The 18,505-nt window shown below is 42.0% G+C and overlaps 1 protein-coding gene across 2 annotated transcripts in view; it reads left to right on the forward strand.

Moving 5' to 3' along the window:
• Catsperb (catsper channel auxiliary subunit beta) overlaps positions 1-18,505 on the forward strand; it is a 190,790-nt gene that overhangs the window by 80,673 nt on the left and 91,612 nt on the right. The gene's annotated exons all lie outside the window — the stretch shown is intronic.

Here is an 18,505-nt window from a genome sequence, read left to right on the forward strand (position 1 = left end):
TCAGTCTGATGTTTGGCTTTGTACATCCACATCTGTATTGGTCAGGCTCTGGCAGAGTCTCTCAGGGGACAGATACACCAGGCTCCTGGAAGCAAGTGCTTCTTGGCATCAGCAGTAGTGTCTGGGTTTGGTGTCTGCAGATGGGATGTATCCCTAGGTGGGGCAGTCTCTGGATGGCCTTTCCTTCTTCAGACTCTGCCCCACTCTCTGTCGCTGCATCTCCTTGTGACAGGAAGAAGTCTGCATTATTATTTTTGAGGTGGGTAGGTGTAGAAAAATTTGTAAGCAAAAATAAACAGGATAATAAAAATATAGACATACAAGAAAAAGGATTGTAAAAAAAATGAAATCCTTAGAATAAAAATTACTTATCATGTCATCCTTTCAAATGTCATAGATAAGAATTTATATTACATCTTAGCTATGCAGTCCAAACTAACATATAAAGAAAAACAAATGCCTTACCTGCTCCAACAGAGAACAAAGAATCATCTTTAACCAAATGCTGGTCATTCTATTGGATAAATGTTTGTTGGAAGTTTCTTGTCAATTTAGGGTTTGGTTATAGGAATGATAAACAAAAGGGTAGATTATTGGATCTACTTTTAGACCAAAGAACATTAAAAAGCCATTAATCTTACATTGGTATAAATCTTTGTATATTGATACAAATTAGGGTTATACTTGGACACATTGGTATAGATCGTTGTATGTTCATACAATTTAAGGTTATATTCAGTTACATTGGCATAGAACTTTGTATACTAAGATTTAAGATTATATTTTGCTACAACATGCTAAGGTATTATACCTCTGCAATAATTAAAATTTAATGTTAAGTTCTAGTCTTCTTAAAGTTGCTTTAAAACTGTTTAGGATAAATAAAAAGAACTTAGCAGTCAGACAATGAAACTCATGGTCATGTTAGATACTAGTTTAGTTAACTATAAAAATATGTTTCCTACATTGAATAGATAATAAATAGAAAAAAACAATGCAGATGTACTGTACACAAATAAATGGTCTTCAAAAAACTCAGAGATATACAAAATATGACTGTAGTGGCTATTCCTGGTTGCCAACTTGACTATATCTGGAATGAACTACAGTCCACAATTGGACGGCTCACCAGTGATCCTAATCTGGAGGCTGGGAAATACAAGTTTCTAACCTGGATCTTGGCATGGAGATCTTGAGGCATAGTGGCTATGAATTCCAGAAGATTAAGACAGGGAGATCTCTGAGTTCAAGGTCATCTGGGATTAAAGACGTGGTGGCACACACCTTTAATCTGGGCTACACCTTCTGCTGGAGACCTACCTAAGGACATTGGAAGAAGGAAGATTTATTCTCTCTTTGACTGCTTGCCTTGTGGGACTGAGCAACTGCTAGATACTTGTACTTCCATTCACAGCTGAGGCTGACCATTGATGGGAGTTGGACTACAGACGATAAATGGTGAACAAATTCCCTCACTATATAGAAACTACCCATAAGTTCTGTGACTCTAGAGAACCCTAACTAATACAGAAGTTGGTACGAGGAGAGGGATATTCCTGTGACAACCTAACCATGTTTTTGGGAGGACTGTGGAAGGACTTTGGAACTTTGGGCTAGAAGAACCATTCTGTGTTAAGAGCTCTGTGGGATGTTGTATAGGAGCTTGTAAGATAATGTTGAGAACAGTGCAGAAGATGGAGGCCTGGCTTGTGAAATTTCAGAGGGAAGATTAAAGACTATTATCAGGGCCTTAGCTATTATGGTTGTGAGATTCTGTGGTTTTCAGCTGGGGCTGAAGAATCAGCTGTGATTAACAACATACCAGAGCCAGTAAAGCAAAACTTTGTGTTACTGAGACTATTGGTTTTGGTTAGCTGGAGCTAAGAAATTAATGGTGGTTAAGAAGAGACCAGCATCATTGAGGTGAAATCCACTGTGAAGTGGTTTTTGAAAGCATAGAGGCTGTGGTTCCAGAGATAGTCAATGTTGTGCCTTGTGCTGTGGCTGGACTTGGTTAATTTGTAAGAGTCACCAGATGGTACTGGTTTTGAAGGTCTGAAGGGGTCATGCAGAACAGCTGAGGTTCAGCACTGTGAGAGGCTGCAGAAGGCCATTGGTGTAGGCGAAGCCTCAGTAGCAATTGATGGCCCAGGACTGAAGGGGTCATGCAAAGGCAATGAGGCTTGACACCATGAAGAGAGCCTATGAGAGGCTATTGGTGAAGCCCCTACTTTCAGTGGAAGACAGCAGTGTTTTGTAGATGCCAGTACCATGAGATGACTACCAAGAACAGCAGCAGCAGTGGATTACAGGCAGCTGGAACCTAGAAGACAAGGTGTGTGCTACAAAGGGTAGGGCTGGAGAAGTGACCCAAGCCCTTGGAGGAGCCCAGAAGATTGTGAGTTGGATCCCAAACATTGGAAGGCTGGAGTCTGATTTTGCTTTTGATTGTGACAGTGCCTCTTAAACAAAGAAGGTATTTTAGTGGAGTCCACAGTTAAGAGACTTTGGATTTTTAAAAGACCTTGAATTTTAAAAGATATTGGTTATTTTTAAAGGGATTGAACTTTAATATGCAAGACTGTGGGACTTTTAAAGTCATTTAGATCTTGGGGATGAATAAGAAAGTAAGGGTTGAGGCTTAAGAGTGATGTGTTTGTGTGTCAAGTTGACAAGGGGCCAATTGTACTGGCTGGTTTTGTGTGTCAACTTGACAAAGGATGGAGTTATCACAGAGAAAGGAGCTTCAGTTGAGGAAATGCTTCCATGAGATCCAGCTGTAAGGCATTTTCTCAATTAGTGATCAAGAGGGGAGAGTCCACTGTGGGTGGTGCCATCCCTGGGCTAGTAGTATTAGGTTCTATAAGAAAGCAAGCTGAGCAAGCCAGAGGAAGCAAACCAGTAAGGAACATCCCTCCATGGCCTCTGCATCAGCTCCTGCTTCCTGACCTGCTTGAGTTCCAGTCCTGACTTCCTTTGGTGATGAACAGGGACCTAAAAGTGTAAGCTGAATAAACCCTTTCCTCCCCATCTTGCTTCTTGCTCATGATGTTTGTGCAGGAATAGAAACCCTGACTAAGAAAATGACATTTAAAGATATTTTATTAATTTAAGACATTTTTGACAATAAGATATTTCTGATGCTGGCAGAATCTTATTCCACTTCAAAGAACATGACAGGCAATCAAAGAACCTCCATGTAGAGTTGGCTTCATATGTGGTAAGCTAGCCACTGGACAAGAAAATGCCCTTGCGTCAAATGCAAACAGAATGCTGTCTAAACTGGGCATAGTGGATGCAGGGAAGTTGACGGCCAAGATTTTCCAGGACAAGTAGTCAAGTCCATTATAATTCCTCCTTCATAGAAATGTCTGTCAGATATTCTTTTTTTTTTTTTTTTTTTTTTTTTTTGAGTTTGGACCAAGTCTTCATTTTCCAAAGAATGTAATGATGATAATAGCTTCTATGGGCAAAAATCACATTTGCAAAGTTTCTATACAGTTTTTCTTCAGCTATTTCCATTTGAGAGTAATTAGACTATGAGGTTATCTGAATAATTGCTTTGGGTGGGGACATGTGTAGTTGCTGGCAGGCATTCCTGTGTGCATGTGTGCAAGCATGCATGTATATCTCTGTGTGTGTGCGTGTGTGTGTGTGTCTGTGTGTCTGTGTCTGTGTGTCTGTGTGTCTATGTGTGTGTGGTTGAAGGTGGGTTTGCTTGACTTCCGCCTTATTTTTTTTTATTACATATTTTCCTCAATTACATTTCCAATGCTATCCCAAAAGTCCCCCATAGCGCCCCCCACATCCCTACCCACCCATTCCCATTCTTTTGGCCCTGGCATTCCCCTATATTGGGGCATATAAAGTTTGCAAGTCCAATGGGCCTCTCTTTCCAGTGATGGCCGACTAGACCATCTTTCGATACATATGCAGCTAGAGACAAGAGCTCCGGGGTTCTGGTTAGTACATCATGTTGTTCCAACAATAGGGTTGCAGATCCCTTTAGCTCCTTGGGTACTTTCTCTAGCTTCTCCATTGGGAGCCCTGTGATACATCCAATAGCTGACTGTGAACATCCATTCCTGTGTTTGCTAGGCCCCGGCATCGTCTCACAAGAGACAGCTATATTTGGGTCCTTTCAGCAAAATCTTGCTAGTGTATGCAATGGTGTCAGCGTTTATAAGCTGCTTATGGGATGGATCCCTGGATACGGCAGTTTCTAAATGGTCCATCCTTTCATCACAGCTATGAACTTTGTCTCTGTAACTCCTTCCCTGGGTGTTTTGTTCCCAATTCTAAGAAGGAGCACAGTGTCCACACTTTGGTCTTCATTCTTCTTGAGTTTCATGCGTTTAGCAAATTGTATCTTATATCTTGGGTATCCTAAGTTTTGGGCTAATATCCACTTATCAGTGAATACATATTGTGTGAGTTCTTTTGTGATTGTGTTACTTCACTCAAGATGATGCCCTCCAGGTCCATCCATTTGGCTAGGAATTTCATAAATTCATTCTTTTTAATAGCTGAGTAGTACTCCATTGTGTAAATGTACCATAATTTCTGTATCCATTCCTCTGTTGAGGGACATCTGGGTTCTTTCCAGCTTCTGGCTATTATAAATAGGGCTGCTATGAACATAGTGGAGCATGTGTCCTTTTTACCGGTTGGGACATCTTCTGGATATATGCCCAGGAGAGGTATTGCTGGATCCTCCGGTAGTACTATGTCCAATTTTCTGAGGAACCGCCAGACTGATTTCCAGAGTGGTTGTACAAGCTTGCAATCCCACCAACAATGGAGGAGTGTTCCTCTTTCTCCACATCCTCGCCAGCATCTGCTGTCACCTGAATTTTTGATCTTAGCCATTCTGACTGGTGTGAGGTGGAATCTCAGGGTTGTTTTGATTTGCATTTCCCTGATGATTAAGGATGTTGAACCTTTTTTCAGGTGCTTCTCTGCCATTCGGTATTCCTCAGGTGAGAATTCTTTGTTCAGTTCTGAGCCCCATTTTTTAATGGGGTTATTTGACTTTCTGGAGTCCCCCTTCTTGAGTTCTTTATATATATTGGATATTAGTCCCTTATCTGATTTAGGATAGGTGAAGATCCTTTCCCAATCTGTTGGTGGTTTTTTTGTCTTATTGATGGTGTCTTTAGCCTTGCAGAAGCTTTGCAGTTTCATGAGGTCCCACTTGTCAATTCTCGATCTTACAGCACAAGCCATTACTGTTCTATTCAGGAATTTTTCCCCTGTGCCCATATCTTCAAGGCTTTTCCCCACTTTCTCCTCTATAAGTTTCAGTGTCTCTGGTTTTATGTGAAGTTCCTTGATCCACTTAGACTTGACCTTAGTACAAGGAGATAGGAATGGATCGATTCGCATTCTTCTACATGTTAACAACCAGTTGTGCCAGCACCATTTGTTGAAAATGCTGTCTTTCTTCCACTGGATGTTTTTAGCTCCCTTGTCGAAGATCAACTGACCTTAGGTGTGTGGGTTCATTTCTGGGTCTTCAATTCTATTCCATTGGTCTATTTGTCTGTCACTATATCAGTACCATGCAGTTTTTATCACAATTGCTCTGTAGTAGAGCTTTAGGTCCGGTATGGTGATTCCACCAGAGGTTCTTTTATCCTTGAGAAGAGTTTTTGCTATCCTAGGTTTTTTGTTATTCCAGATGAATTTGCAGATTGCACTTTCTAATTCGTTGAAGAATTGATTTGGAATTTTGATGGGGATTGCATTGAATCTGTAGATTGCTTTTGGCAAGATAGCCATTTTTACAATGTTGATCCTGCCAATCCATGAGCATGGGAGATCTTTCCATCTTCTGAGATCTTCTATAATTTCTTTCTTCAGAGACTTGAAGTTTTTATTATACAGATCTTTCACTTCCTTAGTTAGAGTCACGCCAAGATATTTTATATTATTTGTGACTATTGAGAAGGGTGTTGTTTCCCTAATTTCTTTCTCAGCCTGTTTATTCTTTGTGTAGAGAAAGGCCATTGATTTGTTTGAGTTAATTTTATATCCAGCTACTTCACCGAAGCTGTTTATCAGGTTTAGGAGTTCTCTGGTGGAATTTTTAGGGTCACTTATATATACTATCATATCATCTGCAAAAAGTGATATTTTGACTTCATCTTTTCCAATTTGTATCCCTTTGATCTCCTTTTGTTGTCGAATTGCTCTGGCTAGGACTTCAAGTACAATGTTGAATAGGTATGGAGAAAGTGGACAGCCTTGTCTAGTCCCTGATTTTAGAGGGATTGCTTCAAGCTTCTCACCATTTACTTTGATGTTGGCTACTGGTTTGCTGTAGATTGCTTTTATCATGTTTAGGTATGGGCCTTGAATTCCTGATCTTTCCAAGACTTTTATCATGAATGGGTGTTGGATCTCGTCAAATGCTTTTTCCGCATCTAAAGACATGACCATGTGGTTTTTGTCTTTGAGTTTGTTTATATACTGGATTACGTTGATGGATTTCAGTATATTGAACCATCCCTGCATCCCTGGGATGAAACCTACTTGGTCAGGATGGATGATTGTTTTGATGTGTTCTTGGATTCGGTTAGCAAGAACTTTATTGAGGATTTTTGCATCAATATTCATAAGGGATATTGGTCTGAAGTTTTCTATCTTTGTTGGGTCTTTTTGTGGTTTAGGTATCAGAGTAATTGTGGCTTCATAGAATGAGTTGGGTAGAGTACCTTCTGTTTCTATTTTGTGGAATAGTTTGTGAAGAACTGGGATTAGATCTTCTTTGAAGGTCTGATAGAACTCTGCACTAAACCCATCTGGTCCTGGGCTTTTTTTAGTTGGGAGACTATTAATGACTGCTTCTATTTCTTTGGGGGATATAGGGCTGTTTAGATCATTAACCTGATCTTGATTCAACTTTGGTACCTGGTATCTGTCTAGGAACTTGTCCATTTCATCTAGGTTCTCCAGTTTTGTTGAGTATAGCCTTTGGTAGAAGGATCTGATGGTGTTTTGGATGTCTTCAGGATCTGTTGTTATGTCTCCTTTTTCATTTCTGATTTTGTTAATTAGGATGATTTCCCTGTGCCCTCTAGTGAGTCTGGCTAAGGGTTTATCTATCTTGTTGATTTTCTCAAAGAACCAGCTCCTTGATTGGTTGATTCTTTGAATAGTTTTTCTTGTTTCCACTTGGTTGATTTCGCCCATGAGTTTGATTATTTCCTGCCATCTACTCCTCTTGGGTGAATTTGCTTCCTTTTGTTCTAGTGCTTTTAGGTGTGTTGTCAAGTTGCTAATGTGTGCTCTCTCTAGTTTCCTTTTGGAGGCACTCAGAGCTATGAGTTTTCCTCTTAGAAATGCTTTCATTGCGTCCCATAAGTTTGGGTATGTTGTGGCTTCATTTTCATTGAACTCTAAAAAGTCCTTAATTTCTTTCTTTATTCCTTCCTTGACCAAGGTATCATTGAGAAGAGTGTTGTTCAGTTTCCACGTGAAGGTTGGCTTTCTATTATTTATTTTGTTATGGAAGATCAGCCTTAGTCCATGGTGATCTGATAGGATGCATGGGACAATTTCAATATTTTTGTATCTGTTGAGGCCTGTTTTGTGACCAATTATGTGGTCAATTTTGGAGAAGGTACCATGAGGTGCTGAGAAGAAGGTATATCCTTTTGTTTTAGGATAGAGTGTTCTGTAAATATCTGCCAGATCCATTTGATTCATAATTTCTCTTAGTTTCTCTGTGTCCCTGTTTAGTTTCTGTTTCCATGATCTGTCCATTGGTGAAAGTGGTGTGTTGAAGTCTCCCACTATTATTGTATGAGGTGCAATATGTGCTTTGAGATTTACTAAAGTTTCTTTAATGAATGTGGCTGCCTTTGTATTTGGAGCATAGATATTCAGGATTGATAGTTCCTCTTGGAGGATTTTACCTTTGATGAGTATGAAGTGTCCCTCCCTGTCTTTTTTAATGACTTTGGGTTGGAAGTCAATCTTATCAGATATTAGAATGGCTACTCCAGCTTGTTTCTTCATGCCATTTGCTTGGAAAATTGTTTTCCAGCCTTTCATTCTGAGGTAGTGTCTATCCTTTTCTCTGAGATGAGTTTCCTGTAAGCAGCAAAATGTTGGGTCTTGTTTGTGTAGCCAGTTTGTTAGTCTATGTCTTTTTATCGGGGAGTTGAGTCCATTGATATTAAGAGATATTAAGGAAAAGTAATTGTTGTTTCCTGTTATTTTTGTTGTTAAAGTTGGCATTTTGTTCTTGTGGCTGTCTTCTTTTAGGTTTGTTGAGGGATTACCTTCTTGTTGTTTCTAGGGCGTGGTTCCTGTCCTTGTATTGGTTTTTTTCTGTTATTATCCTTTGAAGGGCTGGATTCGTGGAGAGATAATGTGTGAATTTGGTTTTGTCGTGGAATACTTTGGTTTCTCCATCTATGTTAATTGAGAGTTTGGCTGGGTATAGTAGCCTGGGCTGGAATTTGTGTTCTTTTGGTGTCTGTAAAATATCCGTCCAGGATCTTCTGGCTTTCATAGTCTCTGGTGAAAAATCTGGTGTAATTCTGATAGGCTTGCCTTTATATGTTACTTGGCCTTTTTCTCTTACTGCTTTTAGTATTCTATCTTTATTTAGAGCATTTGTTGTTCTGATTATTATGTGTCGGGAGGTATTTCTTTTCTGGTCCAGTCTATTTGGAGTTCTGTAGGCTTCTTGTATGTTCATGGGCATCTCTTTCTTTAGATTTGGGAAGTTTTCTTCTATAATTTTGTTGAAGATGTTTGCTGGTCCTTTGAGTTGAAAATCTTCATTCTCATCCACTCCTATTATCCGTAGGTTTGGTCTTCTCATTGTGTCCTGTATTTCTTGGATGTTTTGAGTTAGGGTCTTTTTGCATTTTACATTTTCCTTGATTGTTGTGCCGATGTTCTCTATGGAATCTTCTGCGCCTGAGATTCTCTCTTCCATCTCTTGTATTCTGTTGCTGATGCTTGCATCTATGGTTCCAGATTTCTTTCCTAGGGTTTCTATCTCCAGTGTTGCCTCATTTTGGGTTTTCTTTATTGTGTCTACTTCCCTTTTTAGGTCTAGTATGGTTTTGTTCATTTCCATCATCTGATTGGATGTGTTTTCCTGTTTCTCTTTAAGGACTTCTACCAGTTTGGTTGTGTTTTCCTGTTTTTCTTTAAGGACTTGTAACTCTTTAGCCATGTTCTCCTGTAGTTCTTTAAAGTCCTTCTTGATGTCCTCTACCATCATCATGAGATATGCTTTTAAATCCAGGTCTAGTTTTTCAGGTGTGTTGGGGTGCCCTGGACTGGGCGAAGTGGGAGTGCTGGGTCCTGATGATGGTGAGTGGTCTTGGTTTCTGTTAGTAAGATTCTTACCTTTACCTCTCGCCATCTGGTAATCTCTGGAGTTGTTATAGTTGTCTCTGTTCAGAGGTTGTTCTTCTGGGGATTCTGAGTATCCTCTGTCAGCAGAGCTGGGAGACAGGCTCTCTCCTCTGAGTTTCAGTGGTTAGAGCACTCCCTGCTGACAAGCTTTCCTCTTAAAGGGAAGGTGTACAGATACCTGGCATTTGGACCTCCTCCTGGCCGAAGAAGAAGGCGGAAAACAGGACCTTTCCCAGATGCTGTGTTGCTTTGGCAGGTCACAGAAGCTTTAGGCTTCTGTGGTGCACACTCTCAGCTGTGCAGACTAAGTTCCTAAGTTCAGTGGAGTCCTGGATCCAAGATGTGCTCCCTGCTCCTGAGGCAGAGGGCTCCTGTGCAGGGCAGACCACTGTCTTCCAGCTAGGAGGGTGCCGGATGTCTGTGGCCCCAAAAGGGTGCTGCCTCAGCAGCTCTGTGGCTCCCGCCTGTCCCAGAAGCTGTCTGCCTCTGTGGTCCTCAGTCTTACCTGTACAGACTAAGTTCGGCGGAGTCCCGGAGCCAAGATGGCGCTCCCTGCAGGGCAGGTCACTGTCCTCCGGCTGGGAGGGTGCCGGACGTCTGCGGCCTCAAAAGGGTGCTGCCTCAGCAGCTCTGTGGCTCCCGACTGTCCCAGAAGCTGTCTGCCTCTGTGGTCCTCACTCTGACCTGTACAGACTAAGTTCGGCGGAGTCCCGGAGCCAAGATGGCACTCCCTGCAGAGCAGGTCACTGTCCTCCGGCTGGGAGGGTGCCGGATGTCTGCGGCCCCAAAAGGGTGCTGCCTCAGCGGCTCTGTGGCTCCCACCTGTCCCAGAAGCTGTCTGCCTCTGTGGTCCTCACTCTGACCTGTACAGACTAAGTTCGGCGGAGTCCCGGAGCAAAGATGGCGCTCCCTGCAGGCAGGTCACTGTCCTCCGGCTGGGAGGGTGCCGGATATATGCGGCCCCAAAAGGGTGCTGCCTCAGCGGCTCTGTGGCTCCCGCCTGTCCCAGAAGCTGTCTGCCTCTGTGGTCCTCACTCTGACCTGTACAGACTAAGTTCGGCGGAGTCCCGGAGCCAAGATGGCGCTCCCTGCAAGGCAGGTCACTGTCCTCCGGCTGGGAGGGTGCCGGATGTCTGCGGCCCCAAAAGGGGGCTGCCTAAGCGGCTCTGTGGCTCCCGCCTGTCCCAGAAGCTGTCTGCCTCTGTGGTCCTCACTCTGACCTGTACAAACTAAGTTCGGCGGAGTCCCGGAGCCAAGATGGCGCTCCCTGCAGGGCAGGTCACTGTCCGCTGGCTGGGAGGGTGCCGGATGTCTGCAGCCCCAAAAGGGTGCTGCCTCAGCGGCTCTGTGGCTCCCGCCTGTCCCAGAAGCTGTCTGCCTCTGTGGTCCTCACTCTGACCTGTACAGACTAAGTTCGGCGGAGTCCCGGAGCCAAGATGGTGCTCCCTGCAGGGCAGGTCACTGTCCTCCGGCTGGGAGGGTGCCGGATGTCTGCGGCCCCAAAAGGGTGCTGCCTCAGCGGCTCTGTGGCTCCCACCTGTCCCAGAAGCTGTCTGCCTCTGTGGTCCTCACTCTGACCTGTACAGACTAAGTTCGGCGGAGTCCCGGAGCCAAGATGGCGCTCCCTGCAGGGCAGGTCACTGTCCTCCGGCTGGGAGGGTGCCGGATGTCTGCGGCCCCAAAAGGGTGCTGCCTCAGCGGCTCTGTGGCTCCCGCCTGTCCCAGAAGCTGTCTGCCTCTGTGGTCCTCACTCTGACCTGTACAGACTAAGTTCGGCGGAGTCCCGGAGCCAAGATGGCGCTCCCTGCAGGGCAGGTCACTGTCCTCCGGCTGGGAGGGTGCCGGATGTCTGCGGCCCCAAAAGGGTGCTGCCTCAGCGGCTCTGTGGCTCCCGCCTGTCCCAGAAGCTGTCTGCCCTTGTGGTCCTCACTCTGACCTGTACAGACTAAGTTAGGCGGAGTCCTGGAGCCAAGATGGCGCTCCCTGCAGGGCAGGTCCCTGTCCTCCGGCTGGGAGGGTGCCGGATGTCTGCGGCCCCAAAAGGGTGCTGCCTCAGCGGCTCTGTGGCTCCCGCCTGTCCCAGAAGCTGTCTGCCTCTGTGGTCCTCACTCTGACCTGTACAGACTAAGTTCAGCGGAGTCCCGGAGCCAAGATGGCGCTCCCTGCAGGGCAGGTCACTCGATATTCTTGGCTGAAGGTAGATGCTCCCGTGTTATAGAAAACTTCAGGGGGACTGTACAGGCAACCAGCCATCTCTGCCATTTTTATGGTTTTGGAAGTTGCTTCCCTGCACTTTCTGTATATTCAGGTAATATTTATTCCTTTTCAAGTCTCTGATGCGGTTGAAGACTAGATAGTTTCAGTATGTATATCAAGCTCAAATTGTTTAGGACTTAGGAAAATGTTTTTAGGCCTATGCATGTCATCATGATAGAAATTGATTTAAGTATAGAACTTTGATGCATCAAGATAGGATGAGTAATAGAATACTTTCTTCATGGTTCCTAAACACATAAAGGTAAATCACATTATTATAATGGAAAGAGCCTTTTATTGGACTGAAAGGGGCAGTTGTAGGCATAATATTATTGTGCCCTGTGTATAGAGTATCCTTGTATTGTTCAACTGCTGATTTCTCTGCACCCGTGCATGGTTGCAATCTGCACATGGCATTGCAATGCTTATTCTAAGTATCTCCTGCTTAACAGAGTATAAACATTGTTCCCCATTTAGTCTCTGATTTGTCAATAAAAGCTGGAAAGTCAAGGATGGAACAGGGGAGAGAGTAGGGCTGAACTTCCTCCCAGCCAGGGGAGTGGGTGGGCGTGAGGAAGTGGAGATCCAGTCATGAGGAGAAGGTCGAGGAGCAATCCTAAGAAACCAGGTGGGACAGAGAAAACTATAAAGTGTAACCATCTTAGGGATTTTGTCTGGGAGATGCCAGAGTAGTTTAGGGAATTCAAAAAAAAAAAAAAATCGGCACTGCTCAATTGTGCCATAAGCTGTTAAATAAATAAAATACTCCTGCCTCTATTATTTGGGAGCTAGCAGGGTGAAAGGAAAACCTCAGTATTTATATAATTGCTACTGACAAGTTATGCTAATTTTCACACTGGCCAACACATTAAAAATAAAAGAGGATTTCCTTGTCTTAACTCCAACTGGAAAGTTGAAACCTTCCCCTAACAAACTTTCTCATCATATTATAGTTAATGTTTAACAAAAATAATTCTACTTGTCTACCATTTCTTTCTTATGATCAGTTCTCAGTGCCTTTATATTGCATTATCAGTCTTCTGTGCAGGTTCCTTCTGCCCTGTTGCAGCAAATGTGGAACAACAACAACAACAACAAAATAAACATAAGCACCATTCTTTTTTTTAATTTTTAATATTTTTATTACATATTTTCCTCAATTACATTTCCAATGCTATCCCAAAAGTCCCCATAGCACCCCCCACTTCCCTACCCACCCATTCCCATTCTTTTGGCCCTGGCATTCCCCTATATTGGGGCATATAAAGTTTGCAAGTCCAATGGGCCTCTCTTTCCAGTGATGGCTGACTAGGCCATCTTTCGATACATATGCAGCTAGAGACAAGAGCTCCGGGGTTCTGGTTAGTACATCATGTTGTTCCGACCATAGGGTTGCAGATCCCTTTAGCTCCTTGGGTACTTTCTCTAGCTTCTCCATTGGGAGCCCTGTGATACATCCAATAGCTGACTGTGAGCATCCACTCCTGTGTTTGCTAGGCCCCGGCATCGTCTCATAAGAAACAGCTATATTTGGGTCCTTTCAGCAAAATCTTGATAGTGTATGCAATGGTGTCAGCGTTTAGAAGTTGATTATGGGATGGATCCCTGGATACGGCAGTCTCTAAATGGTCCATCCTTTCATCACAGCTACGAACTTTGTCTCTGTAACTCCTTCCCTGGGTGTTTTGTTCCCAATTCTAAGAAGGGGCACAGTGTCCACACTTTGGTCTTCATTCTTCTTGAGTTTCATGCGTTTAGCAAATTGTATCTTATATCTTGGGTATCCTAAGTTTTGGGCTAATATCCACTTATCAGTGAATACATATTGTGTGAGTTCTTTTGTGATTGTGTTACTTCACTCAAGATGATGCCCTCCAGGTCCATCCATTTGGCTAGGAATTTCATAAATTCATTCTTTTTAATAGCTGAGTAGTACTCCATTGTGTAAATGTACCATAATTTCTGTATCCATTCCTCTGTTGAGGGACATCTGGGTTCTTTCCAGCTTCTGGCTATTATAAATAGGCCTGCTATGAACATAGTGGAGCATGTGTCCTTTTTACCGGTTGGGACATCTTCTGGATATATGCCCAGGAGAGGTATTGCTGGATCCTCCGGTAGTACTATGTCCAATTTTCTGAGGAACCGCCAGACTGATTTCCAGAGTGGTTGTACAAGCTTGCAATCCCACCAACAATGGAGGAGTGTTCCTCTTTCTCCACATCCTCGCCACATCTGCTGTCACCTGAATTTTTGATCTTAGCCATTCTGACTGGTGTGAGGTGGAATCTCAGGGTTGTTTTGATTTGCATTTCCCTGATGATTAAGGATGTTGAACATTTTTTCAGGTGCTTCTCTGCCATTCGGTATTCCTCAGGTGAGAATTCTTTGTTCAGTTCTGAGCCCCATTTTTTAATGGGGTTATTTGACTTTCTGGAGTCCACCTTCTTGAGTTCTTTATATATATTGAATATTAGTCCCTTATCTGATTTAGGATAGGTGAAGATCCTTTCCCAATATGTTGGTGGTTTTTTTCTCTTATTGATGGTGTCTTTAGCCTTGCAGAAGCTTTGCAGTTTCATGAGGTCCCACTTGTCAATTCTCGATCTTACAGCACAAGCCATTACTGTTCTATTCAAGAATTTTTCCCCTGTGCCCATATCTTCAAGGCTTTTCCCCACTTTCTCCTCTATAAGTTTCAGTGTCTCTGGTTTTATGTGAAGTTCCTTGATCCACTTAGACTTGACCTTAGTACAAGGAGATAGGAATGGATCGATTCGCATTCTTCTACATGTTAACAACCAGTTGTGCCAACACCATTTGTGAAGATGCTGTCTTTCTTCCACTGGATGTATTTAGCTCCCTTGTCGAAGATCAAGTGACCTTAGGTGTGTGGGTTCATTTCTGGGTCTTCAATTCTATTCCATTGGTCTATTTGTCTGTCACTATACCAGTAACATGCAGTTTTTATCAAAATTGCTCTGTAGTAAAGCTTTAGGTCAGGCATGGTGATTCCACCAGAGGTTCTTTTGTCCTTGAGAAGAGTTTTTGCTATCCTAGGTTTTTTGTTATTCCAGATGAATTTGCAGATTGCACTTTCTAATTCGTTGAAGAATTGATTTGGAATTTTGAAGGGGATTGCATTGAATCTGTAGATTGCTTTTGGCAAGATAGCCATTTTTACAATGTTGATCCTGCCAATCCATGAGCATGGGAGATTTTTCCATCTTCTGAGATCTTCTATAATTTCTTTCTTCAGAGACTTGAAGTTTTATTATACAGATCTTTCACTTCCTTAGTTAGAGTCACGCCAAGATATTTTATATTATTTGTGACTATTGAGAAGGGTGTTGTTTCCCTATTTTCTTTCTCAGCCTGTTTATTCTTTGTGTAGAGAAAGGCCATTGATTTGTTTGTGTTCATTTTATATCCAGCTACTTCACCGAAGCTGTTTATCAGGCTTAGGAGTTCTCTGGTGGAATTTTTAGGGTCACTTATATATACTATCATATCATCTGCAAAAAGTGATATTTTGACTTCCTCTTTTCCAATTTGTATCCCTTTGATCTCCTTTTGTTGTCGAATTGCTCTGGCTAGGACTTCAAGTACAATGTTGAATAGGTATGGAGAAAGTGGACAGCCTTGTCTAGTCCCTGATTTTAGAGGGATTGCTTCAAGCTTCTCACCATTTACTTTGATGTTGGCTACTGGTTTGCTGTAGATTGCTTTTATCATGTTTAGGTATGGGTCTTGAATTCCTGATCTTTCCAAGACTTTTATCATGAATGGGTGTTGGATCTTGTCAAATGCTTTTTCCGCATCTAACGAGATGACCATGTTGGTTTTTGTCTCTGAGTTTGTTTATATACTGGAATACGTTGATGGATTTCCTTATATTGAACCATCCCTGCATCCCTGGGATGAAACCTACTTGGTCAGGATGGATGATTGTTTTGATGTGTTCTTGGATTCGGTTAGCAAGAACTTTATTGAGGATTTTTGCATCAATATTCATAAGGGATATTGGTCTGAAGTTTTTTATCTTTGTTGGGTCTTTTTGTGGTTTAGGTATCAGAGTAATTGTGGCTTCATAGAATGAGTTGGGTAGAGTACCTTCTGTTTCTATTTTGTGGAATAGTTTGTGAAGAACTGGGATTAGATCTTCTTTGAAGGTCTGATAGAACTCTGCACTAAACCCATCTGGTTCTGGGCTTTTTTTAGTTGGGAGACTATTAATGACTGCTTCTATTTCTTTGGGGGATATAGGGCTGTTTAGATCATTAACCAGATCTTGATTCAACTTTGGTACCTGGTATCTGTCTAGGAACTTCTCCATTTCATCCAGGTTCTCCAGTTTTGTTGAGTATAGCCTTTGGTAGAAGGATCTGATGGTGTTTTGGATGTCTTCAGGATCTGTTGTTATGTCTCCTTTTTCATTTCTGATTTTGTTAATTAGGATGCTTTCCCTGTGCCCTCTAGTGAGTCTGGCTAAGGGTTTATCTATCTTCTTGATTTTCTCAAAGAACCAGCTCCTTGATTGGTTGATTCTTTGAATAGTTCTTCTTGTTTCCACTTGGTTGATTTTGCCCCTGAGTTTGATTATTTCCTGCCATCTACTCCTCTTGGGTGAATTTGCTTCCTTTTGTTCTAGTGCTTTTATGTATGTTGTCAAGCTGCTAATGTGTGCTCTCTCTAGTTTCCTTTTGGAGGCACTCAGAGCTATGAGTTTTCCTCTTAGAAATGCTTTCATTGCGTCCCATAAGTTTGGGTATGTTGTGGCTTCATTTTCATTGAACTCTAAAAAGTCCTTAATTTCTTTCTTTATTCCTTCCTTGACCAAGGTATCATTGAGAAGAGTGTTGTTCAGTTTCCACGTGAAGGTTGGCTTTCTATTATTTATTTTGTTATGGAAGATCAGCCTTAGTCCATGGTGATCTGATAGGATGCATGGGACAATTTCAATATTTTTGTATCTGTTGAGGCCTGTTTTGTGACCAATTATGTGGTCAATTTTGGAGAAGGTACCATGAGGTGCTGAGAAGAAGGTATATCCTTTTGTTTTAGGATAGAATGTTCTGTAGATATCTGCCAGATCCATTTGATTCATAATTTCTGTTAGTTTCACTGTGTCCCTGTTTAGTTTCTGTTTCCATGATCTGTCCATTGGTGAAAGTGGTGTGTTGAAGTCTCCCACTATTATTTTATGAGGTGCAATGTGTGCTTTGAGATTTACTAAAGTTTCTTTAATGAATGTGGCTGCCTTTGTATTTGGAGCATAGATATTCAGGATTGATATTTCCTCTTGGAGGATTTTACCTTTGATGAGTATGAAGTGTCCCTCCCTGTCTTTTTTAATGACTTTGGGTTGGAAGTCAATCTTATCAGATATTAGAATGGCTACTCCAGCTTGTTTCTTCATACCATTTGCTTGGAAAATTGTTTTCCAGCCTTTCTTTCTGAGGTAGTGTCTATCTTTTTCTCTGAGATGAGTTTCCTATAAGCAGCAAAATGTTGGGTCTTGTTTGTGTAGCCAGTTTGTTAGTCTATGTCTTTTTATCAGGGAGTTGAGTCCATTGATATTAAGAGATATTAAGGAAAAGTAATTGTTGTTTCCTGTTATTTTTGTTGTTAAAGTTGGCATTCTGTTCTTGTGGCTGTCTTCTTTTAGGTTTGTTGAGGGATTGCCTTCTTGTTGTTTCTATGGCATGGTTCCTGTCCTTGTATTGGTTTTTTTCTGTTATTATCCTTTGAAGGGCTGGATTCGTGGAGAGATAATGTGTGAATTTGGTTTTGTCGTGGAATACTTTGGTTTCTCCATCTATGTTAATTGAGAGTTTGGCTGGGTATAGTAGCCTGGGCTGGAATTTGTGTTCTTTTAGTGTCTGTATAACATCCGTCCAGGATCTTCTGGCTTTCATAGTCTCTGGTGAAAAATCTGGTGTAATTCTGATAGGCTTGCCTTTATATGTTACTTGGCCTTTTTCTCTTATGCTTTTAGTATTCTATCTATATTTAGAGCATTTGTTGTTCTGATTATTATGTGTCGGGAGGTATTTCTTTTCTGGTCCAGTCTATTTGGAGTTCTGTAGGCTTCTTGTATGTTCATGGGCATCTCTTTCTTTAGATTTGGGAAGTTTTCTTCTATAATTTTGTTGAAGATGTTTGCTGGTCCTTTGAGTTGAAAATCTTCATTCTTATCCACTCCTATTATCCGTAGGTTTGGTCTTCTCATTGTGTCCTGTATTTCCTGGATGTTTTGAGTTAGGATCTTTTTGCATTTTACATTTTCCTTGATTGTTGTGCCGATGTTCTCTATGGAATCTTCTGCACCTGAGATTCTCTCTTCCATCTCTTGTATTTTGTTGCTGATGCTCGTATCTATGGTTCCAGATTTCTTTCCTAGGGTTTCTATCTCCAGTGTTGCCTCATTTTGGGTTTTCTTTATTGTGTCTACTTCCCTTTTTCGTCTAGTATAGTTTTGTTCATTTCCATCATCTGTTTGGATATGTTTTCCTGTTTTTCTTTAAGGACTTCTACCTGTTTGATTATGTTATCCTGTTTTTCTTTAACGATTTGTAACTCTTTAGCAGTGTTCTCCTGCAATTCTTTAAGGGATTTTTGTGCTTCCTCTTTAATGTCTTCTACCTGTTTACCAGTGTTCCTTTGTATTTCTTTAAGTGTGTTATTAAAGTCCTTCTTGAAGTCCTCTACCATCATCATGAGATATGCTTTTAGATCGTGTCTAGTTTTTCCGGTGTGTTGGGGTGCCCTGGACTGGGCGAAGTGGGAGTGCTGGGTTCTGATGATGGTGAGTGGTCTTGGTTTCTGTTAGTAAGATTATTACGTTTACCTTTCGCCATCTGGTAAT

This window comes from Mus caroli, unplaced genomic scaffold (genome assembly GCF_978045245.1).
Source record: "Mus caroli unplaced genomic scaffold, Mus_caroli_1 scaffold_14, whole genome shotgun sequence".
Lineage (NCBI taxonomy): Eukaryota > Metazoa > Chordata > Mammalia > Rodentia > Muridae > Mus > Mus caroli.